Here is a 22,037-nt window from a genome sequence, read left to right on the forward strand (position 1 = left end):
AACTCAGCGATTACACTGGGCTCTGTTGTAGCGCTTCAATTAAGAATTAAGATAAAAAAGTTATTTTTTTTGCGGGAATAATCCTAGCCATTATCTCGCGCTGAAGAAATAGCGGCAGTTTCAAAAACTACATTTCATTGACTTTCTAACGGTGTCAGTCCGTTTGAGTTACAACGGTTGGGTCACATATTCGTACCAACATGTATTTAGCGATATTTTTCTGATATTACTAGGTTGCATCGCTTTTAACAATGAAACGATTGACTGTGGGATTTAATTGAGCTAACTTTGGACTGTCACCTGATAAATGTGATAAATGAGACAATTGGACTCCAAGAAATAACATTCTTGTTAATTTTACGTGATTTCCGGAACTCAGCGATTACACTGGGCACTGTGGTAGCGCTTTATTTAAAAATTAAGATACAAAAAGTCATTTTTTTATTGTGGGACCAATCCTAGCAGTTATCGCGCGCTAAAGAAATAGCGACAGTTTCAAGAATTACATTTCATTGACTTTTTAACGGTGTCAGTCCGTTTGAGTTACAACGGTTGTGTCACATATTCGTACCAACATGTATTTAGCGATATTTTTCTGATATTACTAGGTTGCATGGCTTTTAACAATGAAACGATTGACTGTGGGACTTAATTGAGCTAACTTTGGACTGTCACCTTATAAATGTGATAAATGAGACAATTGGACTCCAAGAAATAACATTCTTGTTAATTTGACGTGATTGCCAGAACTCAGCGATTACACTGGGCACTGTGGTAGCGCTTCATTTAAAAATTAAGCTAAAAAAAGTCATTTTTTTACAGTGGGACCTATCCTAGCCGTTAGCGCGTGTTGAAGAAAAAGCGGCAGTTTTAAGAACTACATTTCATTGACTTTCTAACGGTGTCAGTCCTTTTGAGTTACAACGGTTGGGTCACATATTCGTACCAACATGTATTTAGCGATATTTTTTGATATTACTAGGTTGCATCGCTTTTAACAATGAAACTTTGACTCTGGGACTTAATTGAACTAACTTTGGACTGTGACCTGATAAATGTGATAAATGAGACATTTGGACTCCAAGAAATAACACTCTTGTTAACTTGACGTGATTGCCGGAACTCAGCGATTACACTGGGCACTGTGGTAGCGCTTCATTTAAAAATTAAGCTAAAAAAAGTCATTTTTTTACAGTGGGACCTATCCTAGCCGTTAGCGCGTGTTGAAGAAAAAGCGACAGTTTTAAGAACTACATTGTATTGACTTTCTAACGGTGTCAGTCCTTTTGAGTTACAACGGTTGGGTCACATATTCGTACCAACATGTATTTAGCGATATTTTTCTGATATTACTAGGTTGCATCGCTTTTAACTATGAAACGATTGACTGTGGGACTTAATTGAGCTAACTTTGGACTGTCACCTGATAAATGTGATAAAAGAGACAGTTGGACTCCAAGAAAAAACATTCTTCTTAATTTGACATGATTGCCGAAACTCAGCGATTACACTGGGCTTTGTGGTAGCGCTTCATTTAAGAATTATGATGAAAAAAGTCATTTTTTTATTGCGGGACCAATCCTAGCCATTATCGCGCGCTGAGGAAATAGCGACAGTTTCAAAAACTACATTTCATTGACTTTCTAACGGTGTCAGTCCGTTTGAGTTTCAACGGTTGTGTCACATATTCGTACCAACATGTATTTAGCGATATTTTTTGATATTACTAGGTTGCATCGCTTTTAACAATGAAACTTTGACTGTGGGACTTAATTGAACTAACTTTGGACTGTGACCTGATAAATGTGATAAATGAGACATTTGGACTCCAAGAAATAACATTCTTCTTAATTTGACGTGATTGCCGGAACTCAGCGATTACACTGGGCTCTGTTGTAGCGCTTCAATTAAGAATTAAGATAAAAAAGTTATTTTTTTTGCGGGAATAATCCTAGCTATTATCTCGCGCTGAAGAAATAGCGGCAGTTTCAAAAACTACATTTCATTGACTTTCTAACGGTGTCAGTCCGTTTGAGTTACAACGGTTGGGTCACATATTCGTACCAACATGTATTTAGCGATATTTTTCTGATATTACTAGGTTGCATCGCTTTTAACAATGAAACGATTGACTGTTGGATTTAATTGAGCTAACTTTGGACTGTCACCTGATAAATGTGATAAATGAGACAATTGGACTCCAAGAAATAACATTCTTGTTAATTTTACGTGATTTCCGGAACTCAGCGATTACACTGGGCACTGTGGTAGCGCTTTATTTAAAAATTAAGATACAAAAAGTCATTTTTTTATTGTGGGACCAATCCTAGCAGTTATCGCGCGCTAAAGAAATAGCGACAGTTTCAAGAATTACATTTCATTGACTTTCTAACGGTGTCAGTCCGTTTGAGTTACAACGGTTGTGTCACATATTCGTACCAACATGTATTTAGCGATATTTTTCTGATATTACTAGGTTGCATGGCTTTTAACAATGAAACGATTGACTGTGGGACTTAATTGAGCTAACTTTGGACTGTCACCTTATAAATGTGATAAATGAGACAATTGGACTCCAAGAAATAACATTCTTCTTAATTTGACGTGATTGCCAGAACTCAGCGATTACACTGGGCACTGTGGTAGCGCTTCATTTAAAAATTAAGATACAAAAAGTCATTTTTTTATTGTGGGACCAATCCTAGCCCTTATCTCGCGCTAAAGAAATAGCGGCAGTTTCAAACACTACATTTCATTGACTTTCTAACGGTGTCAGTCCGTTTGAGTTACAACGGTTGGGTCACATATTCGTACCAACATGTATTTAGCGTTATTTTTCTGATATTACTAGGTTGCATCGCTTTTAACAATGAAACGATTGACTGTGCGACTTAATTGAGCTAACTTTGGACTGTCACCTGATAAATGTGATAAATGAGACAATTAGACTCCAAGAAATAACATTCTTGTTAATTTGACGTGATTGCCGGAACTCAGAGATTACACTGGGCACTGTGGTAGCGCTTCATTTAAAAATTAAGATACAAAAAGTCATTTTTTTATTGCGGGACCAATCCTAACCGTTATCGCGCGCTAAAGAAATAGCGAAAGCTCCAAGAACTACATTTCATTAACTTTCTAACGGTGTCAGTCCGTTTGAGTTACAACGGTTGGGTCACATATTCGTACCAACATGTATTTAGCGATATTTTTCTGATATTACTAGGTTGCATCGCTTTTAACAATGAAACGATTGACTGTGGGACTTAATTGAGCTAACTTTGGACTGTCACCTGATAAATGTGATAAATGAGACAATTGGACTCCAAGAAATAACATTCTTGTTAATTTGACGTGATTGCCGGAACTCAGAGATTACACTGGGCACTGTGGTAGCGCTTCATTTAAAAATTAAGATACAAAAAGTCATTTTTTTATTGCGGGACCAATCCTAGCCGTTATCGCACGCTAAAGAATTAGCGACAGCTCCAAGAACTACATTTCATTGACTTTCTAACGGTGTCAGTCCGTTTGAGTTACAACGGTTGGGTCACATATTCGTATCAACATGTATTTAGCGATATTTTTCTGATATTACTAGGTTGCATCGCTTTTAACAATGAAACGATTGACTGTGGGATTTAATTGAGCTAACTTTGGACTGTCACCTGATAAATGTGATAAAGGAGACAATTGGACTCCAAGAAATAACATTCTTGTTAATTTTACGTGATTTCCGGAACTCAGCGATTACACTGGGCACTGTGGTAGCGCTTTATTTAAAAATTAAGATACAAAAAGTCATTTTTTTATTGTGGGACCAATCCTAGCAGTTATCGCGCGCTAAAGAAATAGCGACAGTTTCAAGAATTACATTTCATTGACTTTCTAACGGTGTCAGTCCGTTTGAGTTACAACGGTTGTGTCACATTTTCGTACCAATATGTATTTAGCGATATTTTTCTGATATTACTAGGTTGCATGGCTTTTAACAATGAAACGATTGACTGTGGGATTTAATTGAGCTAACTTTGGACTGTCACCTGATAAATGTGATAAAGGAGACAATTGGACTCCAAGAAATAACATTCTTGTTAATTTTACGTGATTTCCGGAACTCAGCGATTACACTGGGCACTGTGGTAGCGCTTTATTTAAAAATTAAGATACAAAAATTCATTTTTTTATTGTGGGACCAATCCTAGCAGTTATCGCGCGCTAAAGAAATAGCGACAGTTTCAAGAATTACATTTCATTGTCTTTCTAACGGTGTCAGTCCGTTTGAGTTACAACGGTTGGGTCACATATTCGTACCAACATGTATTTAGCGATATTTTTCTGATATTACTAGGTTGCATGGCTTTTAACAATGAAACGATTGACTGTGGGACTTAATTGAGCTAACTTTGGACTGTCACCTTATAAATGTGATAAATGAGACAATTGGACTCCAAGAAATAAAATTCTTGTTAATTTGACGTGATTGCCAGAACTCAGCGATTACACTGGGCACTGTGGTAGCGCTTCATTTAAAAATTAAGATACAAAAAGTCATTTTTTTATTGTGGGACCAATCCTAGCCATTATCTCGCGCTAAAGAAATAGCGGCAGTTTCAAAAACTACATTTCATTGACTTTCTAACGGTGTCAGTCCGTTTGAGTTACAACGGTTGGGTCACATATTCGTACCAACATGTATTTAGCGTTATTTTTCTGATATTACTAGGTTGCATCGCTTTTAACAATGAAACGATTGACTGTGGGACTTAATTGAGCTAACTTTGGACTGTCACCTGATAAATGTGATAAATGAGACAATTAGACTCCAAGAAATAACATTCTTGTTAATTTGACGTGATTGCCGGAACTCAGAGATTACACTGGGCACTGTGGTAGCGCTTCATTTAAAAATTAAGATACAAAAAGTCATTTTTTTATTGCGGGACCAATCCTAGCCGTTATCGCGCGCTAAAGAAATAGCGAAAGCTCAAAGAACTACATTTCATTGACTTTCTAACGGTGTCAGTCCGTTTGAGTTACAACGGTTGGGTCACATATTCGTACCAACATGTATTTAGCGATATTTTTCTGATATTACTAGGTTGCATCGCTTTTAACAATGAAACGATTGACTGTGGGACTTAATTGAGCTAACTTTGGACTGTCACCTGATAAATGTGATAAATGAGACAATTGGACTCCAAGAAATAACATTCTTGTTAATTTGACGTGATTGCCGGAACTCAGAGATTACACTGGGCACTGTGGTAGCGCTTCATTTAAAAATTAAGATACAAAAAGTCATTTTTTTATTGCGGGACCAATCCTAGCCGTTATCGCACGCTAAAGAATTAGCGACAGCTCCAAGAACTACATTTCATTGACTTTCTAACGGTGTCAGTCCGTTTGAGTTACAACGGTTGGGTCACATATTCGTACCAACATGTATTTAGCGATATTTTTCTGATATTACTAGGTTGCATCGCTTTTAACAATGAAACGATTGACTGTGGGATTTAATTGAGCTAACTTTGGACTGTCACCTGATAAATGTGATAAAGGAGACAATTGGACTCCAAGAAATAACATTCTTGTTAATTTTACGTGATTTCCGGAACTCAGCGATTACACTGGGCACTGTGGTAGCGCTTTATTTAAAAATTAAGATACAAAAAGTCATTTTTTTGTTGTGGGACCAATCCTAGCAGTTATCGCGCGCTAAAGAAATAGCGACAGTTTCAAGAATTACATTTCATTGACTTTCTAACGGTGTCAGTCCGTTTGAGTTACAACGGTTGTGTCACATATTCGTACCAACATGTATTTAGCGATATTTTTCTGATATTACTAGGTTGCATCGCTTTTAACAATGAAACGATTGACTGTGGGACTTAATTGAGCTAACTTTGGACTGTCACCTGATAAATGTGATAAAAGAGACAATTGGACTCCAAGAAAACACATTCTTCTTAAATTGACATGATTGCCGAAACTCAGCGATTACACTGGGCTCTGTGGTAGCGCTTCAATTAAGAATTAAGATAAAAAAGTCATTTTTTTTTGCGGGACCAATCCTAGCCATTATCTCGCGCTGAAGAAATAGCGGCAGTTTCAAAAACTACATTTCATTGACTTTCTAACAGTGTCAGTCCGTTTGAGTTACAACGGTTGGGTCACATATTCGTACCAACATGTATTTAGCGATATTTTTCTGATATTACTAGGTTGCATCGCTTTTAACAATGAAACGATTGACTGTGGGTCTTAATTGAGCTAACTTTGGACTGTCACCTGATAAATGTGATAAATGAGACAATTGGACTCCAAGAAATAAGATTCTTGTTAATTTGACGTGATTGCCGGAACTCAGCGATTACACTGGGCACTGTGGTAGCGCTTCATTTAAAAATTAAGATACAAAAAGTCATTTTTTTATTGTGGGACCAATCCTAGCCATTATCTCGCGCTAAAGAAATAGCGGCAGTTTCAAAAACTACATTTCATTGACTTTCTAACGGTGTCAGTCCGTTTGAGTTACAACGGTTGGGTCACATATCCGTTTGAGTTACAACGGTTGGGTCTCATATTCGTACCAACATGTATTTAGCGATATTTTTCTGATATTACTAGGTTGCATCGCTTTTAACTATGAAACGATTGACTGTGGGACTTAATCGAGCTAACTTTGGACTGTCACCTGATAAATGTGATAAATGAGACAATTGGACTCCAAGAAATAACATTCTTGTTAATTTGACGTGATTGCCGGAACTCAGCGATTACACTGGGCACTGTGGTAGCGCTTCATTTAAAAATTAAGATACAAAAAGCCATTTTTTTATTGTGGGACCAATCCTAGCCGTTATCGCGCGTTAAAGAAATAGCGACAGTTTCAAGAACTACATTTCATTGACTTTCTAACGGTGTCAGTCCGTTTGAGTTACAACGGTTGGGTCACATATTCGTACCAACATGTATTTAGCGATATTTTTCTGATATTACTAGGTTGCATCGCTTTTAACTATGAAACGATTGACTGTGGGACTTAATCGAGCTAACTTTGGACTGTCACCTGATAAATGTGATAAATGAGACAATTGGACTCCAAGAAATAACATTCTTGTTAATTTGACGTGATTGCCGGAACTCAGCGATTACACTGGGCACTGTGGTAGCGCTTCATTTAAAAATTAAGATACAAAAAGCCATTTTTTTATTGTGGGACCAATCCTAGCCGTTATCGCGCGTTAAAGAAATAGCGACAGTTTCAAGAACTACATTTCATTGACTTTCTAACGGTGTCAGTCCGTTTGAGTTACAACGGTTGGGTCACATATTCGTACCAACATGTATTTAGCGATATTTTTCTGATATTACTAGGTTGCATCGCTTTTAACTATGAAACGATTGACTGTGGGACTTAATTGAGCTAACTTTGGACTGTCACCTGATAAATGTGATAAAAGAGACAATTGGACTCCAAGAAAAAACATTCTTCTTAATTTGACATGATTGCCGAAACTCAGCGATTACACTGGCTCTGTGGTAGCGCTTCAATTAAGAATTAAGATAAAAAAGTCATTTTTTTTTTGCGGGACCAATCCTAGCCATTATCTCGCGCTGAAGAAATAGCGGCAGTTTCAAAAACTACATTACATTGACTTTCTAACGGTGTCAGTCCGTTTGAGTTACAACGGTTGGGTCACATATTCGTTCCAACATGTATTTAGCGATATTTTTCTGATATTACTAGGTTGCATCGCTTTTAACTATGAAACGATTGACTGTGGGACTTAATTGAGCTAACTTTGGACTGTCACCTGATAAATGTGATAAATGAGACAATTGGACTCCAAGAAATAACATTCTTGTTAATTTGACGTGATTGCCGGAACTCAGCGATTACACTGGGCACTGTGGTAGCGCTTCATTTAAAAATTAAGATACAAAAAGTCATTTTTTTATTGTGGGACCAATCCTAGCCATTATCTCGCGCTGAAGAAGTAACGGCAGTTTCAAAAACTACATTTCATTGACTTTCTAACGGTGTCAGTTCGTTTGAGTTACAACGGTTGGGTCACATATTCGTACCAACATGTATTTAGCGATATTTTTCTGATATTACTAGGTTGCATCGCTTTTAACTATGAAACGATTGACTGTGGGACTTAATTGAGCTAACTTTGGACTGTCACCTGATAAATGTGATAAAAGAGACAATTGGACTCCAAGAAAAAACATTCTTCTTAATTTGACATGATTGCCGAAACTCAGCGATTACACTGGCTCTGTGGTAGCGCTTCAATTAAGAATTAAGATAAAAAAGTCATTTTTTTTTTGCGGGACCAATCCTAGCCATTATCTCGCGCTGAAGAAATAGCGGCAGTTTCAAAAACTACATTACATTGACTTTCTAACGGTGTCAGTCCGTTTGAGTTACAACGGTTGGGTCACATATTCGTACCAACATGTATTTAGCGATATTTTTCTGATATTACTAGGTTGCATCGCTTTTAACTATGAAACGATTGACTGTGGGACTTAATTGAGCTAACTTTGGACTGTCACCTGATAAATGTGATAAATGAGACAATTGTTCTCCAAGAAATAACATTCTTGTTAATTTGGCGTGATTGCCGGAACTCAGCGATTACACTGGGCACTGTGGTAGCGCTTCAATTAAGAATTAAGATAAAAAAGTCATTTTTTTTTGCGGGACCAATCCTAGCCATTATCTCGCGCTGAAGAAATAGCGGCAGTTTCAAAAACTACATTTCATTGACTTTCTAACAGTGTCAGTCCGTTTGAGTTACAACGGTTGGGTCACATATTCGTACCAACATGTATTTAGCGATATTTTTCTGATATTACTAGGTTGCATCGCTTTTAACAATGAAACGATTGACTGTGGGTCTTAATTGAGCTAACTTTGGACTGTCACCTGATAAATGTGATAAAGGAGACAATTGGACTCCAAGAAATAACATTCTTGTTAATTTTACGTGATTTCCGGAACTCAGCGATTACACTGGGCACTGTGGTAGCGCTTTATTTAAAAATTAAGATACAAAAAGTCATTTTTTTATTGTGGGACCAATCCTAGCCATTATCTCGCGCTGAAGAAATAGCGGCAGTTTCAAAAACTACATTTCATTGACTTTCTAACGGTGTCAGTCCGTTTGAGTTACAACGGTTGGGTCACATATCCGTTTGAGTTACAACGGTTGGGTCTCATATTCGTACCAACATGTATTTAGCGATATTTTTCTGATATTACTAGGTTGCATCGCTTTTAACTATGAAACGATTGACTGTGGGACTTAATCGAGCTAACTTTGGACTGTCACCTGATAAATGTGATAAATGAGACAATTGGACTCCAAGAAATAACATTCTTGTTAATTTGACGTGATTGCCGGAACTCAGCGATTACACTGGGCACTGTGGTAGCGCTTCATTTAAAAATTAAGATACAAAAAGCCATTTTTTTATTGTGGGACCAATCCTAGCCGTTATCGCGCGTTAAAGAAATAGCGACAGTTTCAAGAACTACATTTCATTGACTTTCTAACGGTGTCAGTCCGTTTGAGTTACAACGGTTGGGTCACATATTCGTACCAACATGTATTTAGCGATATTTTTCTGATATTACTAGGTTGCATCGCTTTTAACTATGAAACGATTGACTGTGGGACTTAATTGAGCTAACTTTCGACTGTCACCTGATAAATGTGATAAAAGAGACAATTGGACTCCAAGAAAAAACATTCTTCTTAATTTGACATGATTGCCGAAACTCAGCGATTACACTGGCTCTGTGGTAGCGCTTCAATTAAGAATTAAGATAAAAAAGTCATTTTTTTTTTGCGGGACCAATCCTAGCCATTATCTCGCGCTGAAGAAATAGCGGCAGTTTCAAAAACTACATTACATTGACTTTCTAACGGTGTCAGTCCGTTTGAGTTACAACGGTTGGGTCACATATTCGTTCCAACATGTATTTAGCGATATTTTTCTGATATTACTAGGTTGCATCGCTTTTAACTATGAAACGATTGACTGTGGGACTTAATTGAGCTAACTTTGGACTGTCACCTGATAAATGTGATAAATGAGACAATTGGACTCCAAGAAATAACATTCTTGTTAATTTGACGTGATTGCCGGAACTCAGCGATTACACTGGGCACTGTGGTAGCGCTTCATTTAAAAATTAAGATACAAAAAGTCATTTTTTTATTGTGGGACCAATCCTAGCCATTATCTCGCGCTGAAGAAGTAACGGCAGTTTCAAAAACTACATTTCATTGACTTTCTAACGGTGTCAGTCCGTTTGAGTTACAACGGTTGGGTCACATATTCGTACCAACATGTATTTAGCGATATTTTTCTGATATTACTAGGTTGCATCGCTTTTAACTATGAAACGATTGACTGTGGGACTTAATTGAGCTAACTTTGGACTGTCACCTGATAAATGTGATAAAAGAGACAATTGGACTCCAAGAAAAAACATTCTTCTTAATTTGACATGATTGCCGAAACTCAGCGATTACACTGGCTCTGTGGTAGCGCTTCAATTAAGAATTAAGATAAAAAAGTCATTTTTTTTTTGCGGGACCAATCCTAGCCATTATCTCGCGCTGAAGAAATAGCGGCAGTTTCAAAAACTACATTACATTGACTTTCTAACGGTGTCAGTCCGTTTGAGTTACAACGGTTGGGTCACATATTCGTTCCAACATGTATTTAGCGATATTTTTCTGATATTACTAGGTTGCATCGCTTTTAACTATGAAACGATTGACTGTGGGACTTAATTGAGCTAACTTTGGACTGTCACCTGATAAATGTGATAAATGAGACAATTGGACTCCAAGAAATAACATTCTTGTTAATTTGACGTGATTGCCGGAACTCAGCGATTACACTGGGCACTGTGGTAGCGCTTCATTTAAAAATTAAGATACAAAAAGTCATTTTTTTATTGTGGGACCAATCCTAGCCATTATCTCGCGCTGAAGAAGTAACGGCAGTTTCAAAAACTACATTTCATTGACTTTCTAACGGTGTCAGTCCGTTTGAGTTACAACGGTTGGGTCACATATTCGTACCAACATGTATTTAGCGATATTTTTCTGATATTACTAGGTTGCATCGCTTTTAACTATGAAACGATTGACTGTGGGACTTAATTGAGCTAACTTTGGACTGTCACCTGATAAATGTGATAAATGAGACAATTGTTCTCCAAGAAATAACATTCTTGTTAATTTGGCGTGATTGCCGGAACTCAGCGATTACACTGGGCACTGTGGTAGCGCTTCATTTAAAAATTAAGATACAAAAAGTCATTTTTTTATTGTGGGACCAATCCTAGCCGTTATCGCGCGTTAAAGAAATAGCGACAGTTTCAAGAACTACATTTCATTGACATTCTAACGGTGTCAGTCTGTTTGAGTTACAACGGTTGGGTCACATATTCGTACCAACATGTATTTAGCGATATTTTTCTGATATTACTAGGTTGCATCGCTTTTAACAATGAAACGATTGACTGTGGGACTTAATTGAGCTAACTTTGGACTGTCACCTGATAAATGTGATAAATGAGACAATTGGACTCCAAGAAATAACATTCTTGTTAATTTGACGTGATTGCCGGAACTCAGCGATTACACTGGGCACTGTGGTAGCGCTTCATTTAAAAATTAAGATACAAAAAGTCATTTTTTTATTGTGGGACCAATCCTAGCCATTATCTCGCGCTGAAGAAGTAACGGCAGTTTCAAAAACTACATTTCATTGACTTTCTAACGGTGTCAGTCCGTTTGAGTTACAACGGTTGAGTCACATATTCGTACCAACATGTATTTAACGATATTTTTCTGATATTACTAGGTTGCATCGCTTTTAACTATGAAACCATTGACGGTGGGACTTAATTGAGCTAACTTTGGACTGTCACCTGATAAATGTGATAAAAGAGACAATTGGACTCCAAGAAAAAACATTCTTCTTAATTTGACATGATTGCCGAAGCTCAGCGATTACACTGGGCTCTGTGGTAGCGCTTCATTTAAGAATTATGATAAAAAAGTCATTTTTTTTATTGTGGGACCAATCCTAGCCATTATCCTGCGCTGAGGAAGTAGTGACAATTTCAAAAACTACATTTCATTGACTTTCTAACGGTGTCAGTCCGTTTGAGTTTCAACGGTTGTGTCACATATTCGTACCAACATGTATTTAGCGATATTTTTTGATATTACTAGGTTGCATCGCTTTTAACAATGAAACGTTGACTGTGGGACTTAATTGAGCTAACTTTGGACTGTCACCTGATAAATGTGATAAAAGAGACAATTGGACTCCAAGAAAAAACATTCTTCTTAATTTCACATGATTGCCGAAACTCAGCGATTACACTGGGCTTTGTGGTTGCGCTTCATTTAAGAATTATGATAAAAAAGTCATTTTTTTATTGTGAGACCAATCCTAGCCATTATCGCGCACTGAAGAAATAGCGGCAGTTTCAAAAACTACATTACATTGACTTTCTAACGGTGTCAGTCCGTTTGAGTTTCAATGGTTGTGTCACATATTCGTACCAACATGTATTTAGCGATATTTTTTGATATTACTAGGTTGCATCGCTTTTAACAATGAAACGTTGACTGTGGGACTTAATTGAGCTAACTTTGGACTGTCACCTGATAAATGTGATAAAAGAGACAATTGGACTCCAAGAAAAAACATTCTTCTTAATTTCACATGATTGCCGAAACTCAGCGATTACACTGGGCTTTGTGGTTGCGCTTCATTTAAGAATTATGATAAAAAAGTCATTTTTTTATTGTGACACCAATCCTAGCCATTATCGCGCGCTGAAGAAATAGCGGCAGTTTCAAAAACTACATTACATTGACTTTCTAACGGTGTCAGTCCGTTTGAGTTGCAACGGTTGGGTCACATATTCGTACCAACATGTATTTAGCGATATTTTTCTGATATTACTAGGTTGCATCGCTTTTAACTATGAAACGATTGACTGTGGGACTTAATTGAGCTAACTTTGGACTGTCACCTGATAAATGTGATAAAAGAGACAATTGGACTCCAAGAAAAAACATTCTTCTTAATTTCACATGATTGCCGAAACTCAGCAATTACACTGGGCTTTGTGGTTGCGCTTCATTTAAGAATTATAATAAAAAAGTCATTTTTTTATTGTGGGACCAATCATAGCCATTATCGCGCGCAGAGGATATAGCGACAGTTTCAAAAACTACATTTTGTTGACTTTCTAACGGTGTCAGTCCGTTTGAGTTTCAACGGTTGTGTCACATATTCGTGCCAACATGTATTTAGCGATATTTTTTGATATTACTAGGTTGCATCGCTTTTAACAATGAAACGTTGACTGTGGGACTTAATTGAGCTAACTTTGGACTGTCACCTGATAAATGTGATAAAAGAGACAATTGGACTCCAAGAAAAAACATTCTTCTTAATTTCACATGATTGCCGAAACTCAGCGATTACACTGGGCTTTGTGGTTGCGCTTCATTTAAGAATTATGATAAAAAAGTCATTTTTTTATTGTGGGACCAATCCTAGCCATTATCGCGCGCTGAAGAAATAGCGGCAGTTTCAAAAACTACATTACATTGACTTTCTAACGGTGTCAGTCCGTTTGAGTTACAACGGTTGGGTCACATATTCGTACCAACATGTATTTAGCGATATTTTTCTGATATTACTAGGTTGCATCGCTTTTAACAATGAAACGATTGACTGTGTGACTTAATTGAGCTAACTTTGGACTGTGACCTGATAAATGTGATAAATGAGACAATTGGACTCCAAGAAATAACATTCTTGTTAACTTGACGTGATTGCCGGAACTCAGCGATTACACTGGGCACTGTGGTAGCGCTTCATTTTGAAATTAAGCTAAAAAAAGTCATTTCTTTACTGTGGGACCTATCGTAGCCGTTAGCGCGCGTTGAAAAAAAAGCGACAGTTTCAAAAACTACATTTCATTGACTTTCTAACGGTGTCAGTCCGTTTGAGTTGCAACGGTTGGGTCACATATTCGTAGCAACATGTATTATGCGATATTTTTCTGATATTACTAGGTTGCATCGCTTTTAACTATGAAACGATTGACTGTGGGACTTAATTGAGCTAACTTTGGACTGTCACCTGATAAATGTGATAAAAGAGACAATTGGACTCCAAGAAAAAACATTCTTCTTAATTTCACATGATTGCCGAAACTCAGCGATTACACTGGGCTTTGTGGTTGCGCTTCATTTAAGAATTATGATAAAAAAGTCATTTTTTTATTGTGGGACCAATCATAGCCATTATCGCGCGCTGAGGAAATAGCGACAGTTTCTAAAACTACATTTTGTTGACTTTCTAACAGTGTCAGTCCGTTTGAGTTTCAACGGTTGTGTCACATATTCGTACCAACATGTATTTAGCGATATTTTTTGATATTACTAGGTTGCATCGCTTTTAACAATATAACGTTGACTGTGGGACTTAATTGAGCTAACTTTGGACTGTCACCTGATAAATGTGATAAAAGAGACAATTGGACTCCAAGAAAAAACATTCTTCTTAATTTCACATGATTGCCGAAACTAAACGATTACACTGGGCTTTGTGGTTGCGCTTCATTTGAGAATTATGAAAAAAAAGTCATTTTTTTATTGTGGGACCAATCCTAGCCATTATCGCGCGCTGAAGAAATAGCGGCAGTTTAAAAAACTACATTACATTGACTTTCTAACGGTGTCAGTCCGTTTGAGTTACAACGGTTGGGTCACACATTCATACCAACATGTATTTAGCGATATTTTTCTGATATTATTAGGTTGCATCGCTTTTAACAATGAAACGATTGACTGTGGGACTTAATGGAGCTAACTTTGGACTGTGACCTGATAAATGTGATAAATGAGACAATTGGACTCCGAGAAATAACATTCTTGTTAACTTGACGTGATTGCCGGAACTCAGCGATTACACTGGGCACTGTGGTAGCGCTTCATTATGAAATTAAGCTAAAAAAGTCATTTTTTACTGTGGGACCTATCGTAGCTGTTAGCGCGCGTTGAAAAAAAAGCGACAGTTTCAAAAACTACATTTCATTGACTTTCTAACGGTGTCAGTCCGTTTGAGTTGCAACGGTTGGGTCACATATTCGTACCAACATGTATTTAGCGATATTTTTCTGATATTACTAGGTTGCATCGCTTTTAACTATAAAACGATTGACTGTGGGACTTAATTGAACTAACTTTGGACTGTGACCTGATAAATGTGATAAATGAGACAATTGGACTCCGAGAAATAACATTCTTGTTAACTTGACGTGATTGCCGGAACTCAGCGATTACACTGGGCACTGTGGTAGCGCTTCATTTTGAAATTAAGCTAAAAAAAGTCATTTTTTACTGTGGGACCTATCGTAGCCATTAGCGCGCGTTGAAAAAAAAGCGACAGTTTCAAAAACTACATTTCATTGACTTTCTAACGGTGTCAGTCCGTTTGAGTTGCAACGGTTGGGTCACATATTCGTACCAACATGTATTTAGCGAGATTTTTCTGATATTACTAGGTTGCATCGCTTTTAACTATAAAACGATTGACTGTGGGACTTAATTGAGCTAACTTTGGACTGTCACCTGATAAATGTGATAAAGGAGAAAATTGGACTCCAAGAAAAAACTTTCTTCTTAATTTGACATGATTGCCGAAACTCAGCGATTACACTGGGCTCTGTGGTAGCGCTTCAATTAAGAATTAAGATAAAAAAGTCATTTTTTTATTGCGGGACCAATCCTAGCCATTATCTCGCGCTGAAGAATTAGCGGCAGTTTCAAAAACTACATTTCATTGACTTTCTAACGGTGTCAGTCCGTTTGAGTTTCAACGGTTGTGTCACATATTCGTACCAACATGTATTTAGCGATATTTTTTTGATATTACTAGGTTGCATCGCTTTTAACAATGAAACGTTGACTGTGGGACTTAATTGAACTAACTTTGGACTGTGACCTGATAAATGTGATAAAAGAGACCATTGGACTCCAAGAAAAAACATTCTTCTTAATTTCACATGATTGCCGAAACTCAGCGATTACACTAGGCTCTGTGGTAGCGCTTCATTTAAGAATTATGATAAAAAAAGTCATTTTTTTATTGTGGGACCAATCCTAGCCATTATCGCGCGCTGAGGAAATAGCGACCGTTTCAAAAACTACATTTTATTGACTTTCTAACGGTGTCAGTCCGTGTGAGTTTCAACGGTTGTGTCACATATTCGTACCAACATGTATTTAGCGATATTATTTTGATATTACTATGTTGCATCGCTTTTAACAATGAAACGTTGACTGTGGGACTTAATTGAACTAACTTTGGACTGTGACCTGATAAATGTGATAAATGAAACAATTGGACTACAAGAAATAACATTCTTCTGAATTTGACGTGATTGCCGGAACTCAGCGATTACACTAGGCTCTGTGGTAGCGCTTCATTTAAGACTTAAGTTAAAAAAAAGTCATATTTTTATTGTGGGACCAATCCTAGACGTTATAGCGCGCTGAGGAAATAGCGACAGTTTCAAAAACTACATTTCATTGTCTTTCTAACGGTGTCAGTCCGTTTGAGTTTCAACGGTTGTGTCACATATTCGTACCAACATGTATTTAGCGATATTTTTTTGATATTACTAGGTTGCATCGCTTTTGACAATGAAACGATTGACTGTGGGATTAAATCGAACTAACTTTGGACTGTGACCTGATAAATGTGATAAAAGAGACCATTGGACTCCAAGAAAAAACATTCTTCTTAATTTCACATGATTGCCGAAACTCAGCGATTACACTAGGCTCTGTGGTAGCGCTTCATTTAAGAATTATGATAAAATAAGTCATTTTTTATTGTGGGACCAATCCTAGCCATTATCGCGCGCTGAGGAAATAGCGACAGTTTCAAAAACTACATTTCATTGACTTTCTAACGGTGTCAGTCCGTTTGAGTTTCAACGGTTGTGTCACATATTCGTACCAACATGTATTTAGCGATATTTTTTTGATATTACTAGGTTGCATCGCTTTTGACAATGAAACGATTGACTGTGGGACTTAATCGAACTAACTTTGGACTGTGACCTGATAAATGTGAAAAATGAGACAATTGGACTCCAAGGAATAACATTCTTCTTAATTTGACGTGATTGCCGGAACTCAGCGATTACACTGGCCGCTGTGGTAGCGCTTCATTTAAGAGTTTAGATAAATAAGTCATTTTTTACTGTGGGACCAATCCTAGCCATTATCGCGCGCTGAGGAAATAGCGACAGTTTCAAAAACTACATTTCATTGACTTTCTAACGGTGTCAGTCCGTTTGAGTTTCAGCGTTTGTGTCACATATTCGTACCAACATGTATTTAGCGATATTTTTTTGATATTACTAGGTTGCATTGCTTTTGACAATGAAACGATTGACTGTGGGACTTAATCGAACTAACTTTGGACTGTGACCTGATAAATGTGAAAAATGAGACAATTGGACTCCAAGGAATAACATTCTTCTTAATTTGACGTGATTGCCGGAACTCAGCGATTACACTGGCCGCTGTGGTAGCGCTTCATTTAAGAGTTTAGATAAATAAGTCGTTTTTTACTGTGGGACCAATCCTAGCCATTATCGCGCGCTGAGGAAATAGCGACAGTTTCAAAAACTACATTTCATTGACTTTCTAACGGTGTCAGTCCGTTTGAGTTTCAACGGTTGTGTCACATATTCGTACCAACATGTATTTAGCGATATTTTTCTGATATTACTAGGTTGCATCGCTTTTAACTATGAAACGATTGACTGTGGGACTTAATTGAGCTAACTTTGGACTGTCACCTGATAAATGTGATAAAAGAGACAATTGGACTTCAAGAAAAAACATTCTTTTTAATTTGACATGATTGCCGAAACTCAGCGATTACACTGGGCTCTGTGGTAGCGCTTCATTTAAGAATTATGATAAAAAAAGTCATTTTTTTATTGTGGGACCAATCCTAGCCATTATCGCGCGCTGAGGAAATAGCGACAGTTTCAAAAACTATATTTCATAGACTTTCTAACGGTGTCAGTCCGTTTGAGTTTCAACGGTTGTGTCACATATTCGTAGAAACATGTATTTAGCGATATTGTTTTGATATTACTAGGCTGCATCGCTTTTAGCAATGAAACGTTGACTGTGGGACTTAATTGAACTAACTTTGGACTGTGACCTGATAAATGTGATAAATGAGACAATTGGACACCAAGAAATAACATTCTTCTAATTTGAGATGATTGCCGAAACTCAGCGATTACACTGGGCTCTGTGGTAGCGCTTCATTTAGGAATTAAGTTAAAAAAAGTCATTTTTTACTGTGGGACCTATCCTAGCCGTTAGCGCGCGCTGAGGAAATAGCGACAGTTTCAAAAACTACATTTCATTGTCTTTCTAACGGTGTCAGTCCGTTTGAGTTTCAACGGTTGTGTCCTTTTTCATAATGGCGGCAAGGCGTGCGGACGTGTTTTGCTTGCTCCTGTTGTTCATTTTTATTTATACATGTTTTTGCATCAGAAAAAGTTGCTTTTGTCAACCAGATGGGATCAGTATCACAATTACTGGTTTGTGTAAAGAACAAGAAGAAACATTCGTTTATTCGTCACTGTTTGCAGTTAGATCGAAGTCCATAGCTCGATACAGAAAAAGAAGTTTGATTTGTTTGTTATTACTAGCTTGCGGAGATGTCGAAAGTTGTCCAGGACCGCAATATGAACAGATAAAATCGTTTACAAACATGAAAGGTATAAAGTTCTTACACCAAAATATCAGAGGAATTTTCATAACATGGCAAATCTTACTGCATTATTATCTTATGAAAATCGTATAGACATTTTGACATTATCTGAAACTCACATCGAAGCACAGAGTGGGTTTGATAACAACGATTTATACACAATACCGGGGTACAACTTCATTTCACGTTGTAGAGAAATTGGGAAAGGTGGAGGTGTGGCCACTTATATATCGGAACAATTGACATGGAAAAGGAGGGAAGATCTAGAGGTGAATGACATTGAATGTATCTGGCTCGAAATTTTTCCGAAAAACGCAAAAAGTTTTCTTATATGCTGTATGTATAGACCCCCTGACTCATGTCTATATCTGAATTCTCGTTTTAACGAAATTTTAAGAGAAATGTTAATAGCTGTTAATAAATTAACACTAGAAACAATCATTATGGGCGATGTTAATGTGAATTATTTGAAACAAGGTGATCATCGTGAAATCAAAGATATATTCAAATTGGAATCATTTGTACAGCTCGTAAAAAAGCCCACGAGAATAACGCAAGACACTGAAACATTAATTGATGTGATATTTACTAACAAAAGTTCGACGATCTCCCACACGGACGTTCTACCTCTGAGTCTGAGTGATCACGATTGTATTGGTTGCGTAAGAAAAGTTAACCATCAAAAGTTTAAATCGCGCACCACACGATGTCGAAATTACAACAAATATGACCCTGAAAAATTGAACACAGGCATAAATAATCATGATTGGCAACCTATGTATGAAATGAGTTCCGTGGAAAGTTCCTGGGAATATTTTAAAACAACAGTACATGCTATAATCGACAAGCACGCTCCCGTTATAACCAAAATGGTAAAAGGACGTTCCTGTCCGTGGTTGAGTGCTGAAATTAAGAAACATATGAACAATCGAGATAAACTCTTGAGAAAGGCACGAAAAACGAAGAAAGCGTCAGATTGGTGTTTGTACAGACAATTAAAAAATCTTTGTAATAACAAAATTCGAGTTGCAAGAAATGTTTATCAGAAAAACTTGTTAGTGGAAAACCGGCATAATCCTCGTAAGTTTTGGAAAACAATCAAAAGCATATTTCCTGCAGGAAAGTCATCATCTCCAACAAATAGTGATCAGCCGGATGCAGCAGAGAAACTTCTTTACGCTAACAAATTTTGTCGATACTTTTCAGATTGCGCTAGAAAATTGAAGGACGTCGCTTTTCCATTACGAAACCTTATATGGAGATATACTCCAATAATTTCGACCAGGACTGATAAACTCTTTCATTTTCATTACGTCACGAAAGTGTTTGGCGAAAAAGAATTAAAATCTTTGAAGAGAAAGAAAGCCACCGGTGCAGATGACATACCACCGGGTGTTTTGAAAGATGCTGCTACACTCCTTTCTCAACCATTAGCATTCATTATAAACCTGTCGCTGCGTACCAGTACAATACCGTCGGACTGGAAAATCGCAAAAGTTACGCCACTTTTTAAGGGAGGAAATTCATCTGAAGTAACAAACTATCGACCTATCTCAGTTCTTCCTATAGTTTCCAAGATTCTAGAACGTGCTGTTCATCACCAATTAATTGATTATCTAGAATCAAATAACTTACTTTCTCGAAATCAATTTGGGTACCGTCGAAAACGATCAACGGAGATGGCGACTACGTTATTAACGGACAACATCAGGAAAGAAGTAGACAGTGGCAATCTAGTTGGTGCAATTTTTGTTGACTTGTCAAAAGCATTTGACACTCTTAGTCATGGATTATTACTGTCAAAATTATGTTCTTATGGTATTAAAGGAATTGCTTTGAATTGGTTCTCAGACTACCTCTTCAATAGAAAGCAGTATTGCGTAGTAAACAACGTAGCATCCGAAGAGAAAAGTATTGTCTGTGGTGTACCACAAGGATCCATCTTAGGACCTATCTTGTTTTTACTTTATTTCAATGACTTTGAAGAGTGCGTTAAATATTCTGAAGTCATAGAGTTTGCAGATGACACGGTGTTATATTTTGCGAGCAAACGGTTACAAGACATCGAAGACAAGTTCAATTACGATCTCGAGAAGATAGCCGAATATCTCAAAGATAACGAATTAGTAATAAATCTCAGAAAAGGAAAGACCGAGTCAATGGTATTTGGAACTCAAAAACGACTCTCGATGTATTCACGACAAATGAATTTATATTACAATGACGTTCCAATATCTTCAACTACACATTATAAGTATCTTGGTACTGTTTTGGATCCATCTTTGAACATGAACGAAAAATTCAACACGATTTACAAAAGAGCTTCGAACAAGCTACGTTTGTTAAGTTCACTTAAAATGGGTCTTACTGCGGATGCTGTTAGAAAGATCTACACAACTATTATTTTACCAGGATTATCCTATTGCAGTAACGTTCAGCTCAAATTCAGTGATACTCAAATAAAGAGACTCGAATCCATTGACAATCGTGCTAGAATTCTGACTCAACAAAATGTTCCTGAGATCAGAAAAGAAATTGAAAAACGAGCTGTGCTGTTTGTTAAAAAATGTTTGGATGGTAATGTCTGTGATAACTTTCAAGACTACTTCACTGTGAAGCGTCATCAAAGAACAACAAGAAACAACGGTTTTCTTTTATTTATACCTAAAGTGAAATTAGAATATGCAAAGGGAAGCTTCTTTTCAATGGATGTGAGTTTATTCAACTCTTTACCCATTGGAATTAGGCAATGTGAATATTTTGAGGAATTTAAAGCTTTGTGTCAAGCACATTTTGTTTGATAAGTGTATTTGTGAGTGTGTTTTCCATACAGCCTGGTTTAGCTTTTGACACAATCTTTTTGAGTTTTGTTTTACATTCTTTTTCAACTGAGGACTCTATATAGTGCACCGTTTTGTGACAGTTTCTTAGTTTGTTTCCCTGTTTTTCTCGATATAGTCTTTCTCTCTTTTTGTCTCTCATTTTATTCCGTACAAATATACATAATCTTCACATTACATATTTACTTTTTATCTATTGTATATAACCATTTTTAATGAATATTAATATTTTTAACATTTTATTTTCAGGACGCATATTTATAACAGTGTTTTATATACTGACATGCAAATCCTGTATAAACATTCGTTAAATAATAA

This window comes from Hydractinia symbiolongicarpus, chromosome 14 (assembly GCF_029227915.1).
Source record: "Hydractinia symbiolongicarpus strain clone_291-10 chromosome 14, HSymV2.1, whole genome shotgun sequence".
Classification (NCBI taxonomy): domain Eukaryota; kingdom Metazoa; phylum Cnidaria; class Hydrozoa; order Anthoathecata; family Hydractiniidae; genus Hydractinia; species Hydractinia symbiolongicarpus.